The sequence below is a fragment of the Crassostrea angulata genome, chromosome 7 (genome assembly GCF_025612915.1).
Source record: "Crassostrea angulata isolate pt1a10 chromosome 7, ASM2561291v2, whole genome shotgun sequence".
Classification (NCBI taxonomy): Eukaryota; Metazoa; Mollusca; class Bivalvia; order Ostreida; family Ostreidae; genus Magallana; species Magallana angulata.
In genome coordinates this window covers 55808264-55814263 of record NC_069117.1, presented here as the reverse complement: position 1 = coordinate 55814263, position 6000 = coordinate 55808264, and the positions used below count along the sequence as shown (strand labels likewise).

Here is a 6000-nt window from a genome sequence, read left to right as displayed (position 1 = left end):
CTGTTTAAATGAATGAAAAACCATTGCAGGTACCATTCAGCGAGAAGTATACGTAGAAAATAATAAAAATCGGTTGGGATGTTTCCAGAATCTTATTCTCAGAAATCTAATATTCAGTAAATATATCTTAAATTTGATGAAACTATGACCCCCAGAGGCCTAGATTTGGGATCAAAGTTGATCAAAGAAACAAATGGAACAATCAGATATAGAAAACTACATACATGTATAAAGAACAGAGAACCTACAACTGAAGTTAATAATTAACAGCTTGTTAATAAAAGGGCCTGAACACGATTTGAGACCAAAATTTTATTTTTTGATGTTTAATATGATTTACTTTCATTTGATAACCAAAATTTAACATGCTGAAGAGTTATACGTCAAGTTGTGATAATTTGATATTTTAATGGTTATGAACTGTAAATAAAATTAAGAAATAAAATTTTCTAATATCTATGTAGTTAGAAATAAATAAAACATTTAAAAGGTTAAATAATACATGTAGTACATTTACTCACATTTACACACTTCTAACCTCATGCACCCAGCATGAAGTTACTAATTTATAAGAGTTGTCCTTCTTAGCTTAGTTAATATTCTTTAGGACCAGTTTGTTTAGAGGTCAGTGACATTCTATTGTTAATTTCTATTAGTAATCTTAGGGTCAAATTCCTAAAGAGTTTGTATTTTGTATAATGCAATTCAACTCTAACATTCAGTCTTCAGATAGTGAAGTCAGATTTTGACAGTCCAAGGTCTTGGTTAATCTCATTACATTTCATTTTTTTTTTTTTTTGGCACTATGATGACATTGAAAAGTCAGAGCCATGTATTGCTGAGTATTTAAGTGAAACAGTAATTGTCACTCGAGTCCACAAACTGAAACTTTAACAACTGTGTTGTGTTTCTTGAGAACAAACCCACGGTTACAAAATGACAAGCGACAGCTCAAGTCTTACATTTGTTAACAAATATTGTAAAGTAAAGACATTTCAACTTCTTTGATAAAATAACTCATAGCAAACATAATAAACTGACTGAATGTGTTTGTAAATAATATTATTAACAAAAAACCAACATTTGATTGAACTTTATACCAATACAACACATCAATCGTATCATATAGGATCAGAGAGAAGCCATAATGAGGATTGGAAAGGGATGGGAAAGGGGAGGGGGCATTGAACATTCTTTTGAAAAAAAAAATCAAAGAGACTTGATTTTAAAATCTGTGAAATTGGTTAGAATTAAGCCAGCAAGTTGGAAGAATTTTTAAATTTTATTTACTGGTACAAAATTTCAGGGATCACAGAGAGACAACAAATGTGTGTAGGGGATGTCAAACTTTAAATGAGAATTTATATTGTGAAAACGATCTGAAAATTGGGTGTACTATTTAACTTCAATTTCAACCCTTTTTTCCTTATTTTCATATCAATTTTTTACATGCCCCCAAAAAAGTGAGGGAGGCCAACTCCATGATAATTCAATTTTTTATAAGTAAATTTAAAAAGATTAGTTGCTGCGAGAAAAGGGGGGGGGGACACGCCCCCCTGCCCCTCCCCCCCTGAATAGATGATGATCTAATTTCACAAAAGTACATGTATTTTCTACCAGTTTATTATCTCCATAGACTAGTTATTATGAACTGTATTCTTCATGCAACCTGAGCCTGACAATAAGACAAGGTGTTACCTTGGAGAAAATCTTGTGATTTTTTTCATTCTTTAGTGGATTTAAATAGTAATAATATTTAAATCTTGGGATAGATACATGTAAGCAAACAATAATCCATGAACATCATGGAATAGAGTACAATATATATATTGAGAAACTTAAGATGATGGCTATGGTGAACAAGAAAACTGTATACAGGGAAATATTTGCCTCCCATTTCATTTTTGCCTCTTTCACCCTCATTGTTAGCTGGGTGAATTCCTATGTCTCAGATAATCTCTCTTTAAAATACAACTTCGTTTGGGTGAATTCAAGAAGGGGCGAAACCATTAACAAGTGAAGAAGGGCAAAAATAACGTGGGGCAAAAATAACCTTGTATACAGTAAATTGTGGAATCTTTGACCCCTAACTGGAATGTTCTACTAATGCATGCATTCATAAATCATATATATGAACAAACAGGTGCTGCTTAGTTCCCACTCAGAAAAGCAGATCAGTGGTCTAAAGGAAGTAAATAGGACAGTGATCCACATATAGCCATCTTTATTGCATGCCATATATGTTGTCAAGAAGTAATTTCCTAAAGAGCTGATATATGAATATCTTACAGGGGACCAAGCCGTTTGATGTATTGAGAGAGACATTATACACCATGTGAACCTCTGAGTGGACAGAGTGGACCAAAAGGTTGCCAAGGCTTGAGGGGTCAGGGCAGGGACCTTTGTGTTAGGTAATGGCAGCTAAGCCGATAACCAGCCCATTGCTGTGTAAATAGAAAGTCCAGGACAAAGCGTGTGTGGCTGATTAACCTAGTATATCTGGTGATAGGAAGGGGTCAAACACCTCTCTCAGAGTTGTGTATTCTGTCCAAATAATGACCAACTTGTTCCAGATTCCTATAGATATTACATGTGAAGCCATTTTTGCTGATTAGCGTAATTTCAGAGTTAAAGATAAAAACACAAGCATTTCTATTTGAACTATTATCTCAAATTTCAAATTGTCAAATAATATGTAGCAACATGTACATGATATAATCAACTTAATTCTCATGCACTGTATATAGAAAGAATTCCATAAGCAATAACTTTGGAGCATAGGATATGGGATGTGAAGAAATGGTGTACAGTAACTGTAGTTTCTGGTATTGATCTACATGTATGATAACTCAGAGCCAGGTGGTATTCTTCTGTCCCAGAAGTATCTTGGTTCTGGCCACTGGATTCAGAATGCTAATGACTCCTAAATTATTCTGATAGATAAATGGACACAGTAATACTGTTTGTTTTCTAGACAGGCCTGCAGAGAGCCGGGATATTGTTACTATTTAACATATGCTGGAAGTATGAACTTGATTGTGCCAATTTTTATGACTGCTGGTCAGTGCATATAGCAGTGGGGTACCGTAAGGGGAACACACCAACAGTGAAACAGTTCTCCAACTGAAAAGAAGTGTAAGAGTGGACAGTGCATTCACCTTGTGTACCCGACAACGAGGCTGTTTAATCCAGGTAAGTGACCACTTTGTTGACTTTTGGGCCAGACAGAAGTGTTTTCTAACACAGTACCTGTTTTGTCTGGTCATATGTTTGCTCACACTAACTCTTGAGTTATTAGTGTAGACCGACCTTTTTTCTTGATGGAGATTTGCCAAAAGGTTAAAGTGCACCAAGGAAGGAACTAGCAAAAACCTTATCAAAATGATTGAATAACTACTTGAATGAACACAAAGAAATTGAACTTAAACTTAACCTAAACCAAAATATCTTGCCAGGGGTAAGAATGCAAATAACGGTAGATAATTACTCATCAAAGGTATTTGAATTTTTTTAGAGTCATGCATACAATAATGAATTCATAGTTATATATTGTCCTATGGTCTGTAGTTGAATAATGTTATGCCACAGGAAACCTTGAAAGTCCTCAGTTAGCATTTAATTTTGCAAATATACAGATACATGAATCTAACCTCTATGACATCAGGATCTATAACCTTTTCCTACCGTTTTAGTGCTTTTTGCATTTAAAACTTGCTAGATTAATTTCAATTAGCTTTTTACTGAGGAAGCAAATATAATACATGTATATGTACTTCCAATGAGTGAAAATATATGTAACAGGTTGTGAAAAGTCATGTTTCAATCAGGACTCAAACCCCGGGCCTCAGGCATACTGTGCCAGCTTTCTAACCACTGAGCTAGTAAGACCTGATATATTGACTGACAGTCACACACTTGTTAACAAGGGGACATAAATAAGAATGGGTAAAAAATTCACATCTATGTTAACTCTTGAAAATAACACCTATATATCTATAAACAGTTTAACTTGGTTACATAGTGAGGTCCTAGGGACCAGTGGAGTTATTTTGCTATATCCATTACGGTATATCCATAAAGTAAGTTTGTAATAATATGGATAGCTAATTCAAAAAAATAGATTTTTTCTTTCCAATGACTACCAGAAGAGCTCATTGAGACATTAGATAATAGAACCTTTATTTGAAACATAAAACTATTGGATTAAAAATTGAAGCTTTGATTTATGTAGTTATATATACATGCATGTATTAGTTAAAGTAACATTCTAAAAAATGTTGATACATTTTAGAAAGGGGCCAAAATTGATTTTCTTCTTTTATAGGAGGTTGTCAAATAATGAGGCCTGGAGAAGGACATTGTTTGATCACTCTTATGGAAATAAATATTAAGCTTTTTAAAGCTTTTTTTTTAAACATATGTATTAGAGCATATTAGTTTTAGGTATAGTACGTACATGATTTAAAAAACTGTTATTTTCAATTACTTACTATTTCCTAATAACTGTCTGACAAAGTATCAATATTGCTGACATTCTCTCAATTAGTTCAATTAGTAACTATTTCCTTAACTGTCTGACAAAGTATCAATATTGCTGACATTCTCTCAATTAGTTCAATTAGTAACTATATCCTTAACTGTCTGACAAAGTATCAATATTGCTGACATTCTTTTAATTAGTTCAATTAGTAACTATATCCTTAACTGTCTGACAAAGTATCAATACAGCCTACTCCGGATATATTGAAATTGAGGGGACCATGCAAATTATTTCAATATATCCCTATTTCAATATAAACAAAATTGACTGGTGTGAAGCCGCTATTTTTGAAAGTTCAATCCCGATGTAAGCATAGAAAACCAAACCCGAACAAATTATTTGGTCATCATTTATCTAATACAGTGAACAGATTACATGGAATATTAGTCCTTGTAAGTTTGATTAAAACTATATCCATAAGTTTTGTAAGTTTCATTTTGTTACTGTCTTAAACCTCATCATAATCTCCGATCGCATTCTTATAAAAACACACATGATGAGAACTTATCAATTCACACCTTTGTATATCAACCGGTCAGTCTGGCATAATTACTGTCACCAACCGTGACGACGGCCGCCAGGGAGTACTTTAGTATAACCGTTATAAAAACAACTAATTAACACCTTTGGGGACCGATCAGTGGCTTCAATATAAGCGATATTTCAAAATAGCCAATTTCATTATATCCGTTAAATCAATGCAAAGAAAATGAGAGGCAAAAACTGGGGATTTATTTCTGTTTTAAAATAAGCGGAATTTCAAAATAAGCGATTTCAATATAAGTGGAGTAAGCTGTATTTCTAACAATCTCTCAGTTAGAATATGGTTTTTCTATTTCTAGATCTATTTTAAAAGTACATAAAATTGAAGATAATATATATCCTGATTGTTTTATATATTATTTCAATTTGGCTGCCAGGAATTGGTTTCATTTTTTACCTAAGTCATTTTCAGCAATAGAATATTGGGAAAATTTAATGAAATAGATTATGACATCATAATGGATTTTAAACACTAAAACGACAGTATGAACTCTGTCTCACACCCATTTATAGGAGTGATATTACAGCCATGTAAAAGAAGAAATTCTGTTCCTTGTTAAAAGAAGAAATTCTCTTCCTTGTTTGTCGGCAGATAGAGTCTGTACTTGTACCTTCATATAAAGGATAATATACCTGATACTACAACATATCCTTCTTTTCAACGAGTGAGACAATGTAAATGTGTCCTCTGATTTCAAACATTTTTTTGCCAGAAGCAAAAACAAGAAGTAATATATTTCAGCTGGTATTTTTGTCTCTCAAAAAGATACACCCTTGGAATAATGAGTCAGAGATTTATTATCATTACAGCCATAAAAGAAAGCTGTTTCATTTTCTCAGTTTAGGTATGTCAATATCCATTACATTTTTTTTCCTGTATGAAATGAGTGTTTATTGATCTGTTTCCATTTGATATG

The 6000-nt window shown here is 33.0% G+C and overlaps 1 protein-coding gene across 1 annotated transcript in view; it reads left to right on the top strand.

The window, feature by feature from the left end:
- The first annotated feature begins 2273 nt into the window (after window positions 1-2273).
- LOC128192677 (retinoic acid receptor beta-like) overlaps window positions 2274-6000 on the top strand; it is a 33851-nt gene continuing 30124 nt past the window's right edge. The window contains exons 1-2 of the mRNA XM_052865554.1: window positions 2274-2411; window positions 2975-3192. The gene's annotated coding sequence lies outside the window, so the exon portion shown is untranslated. The remainder of the gene's footprint in view (window positions 2412-2974; window positions 3193-6000) is intronic.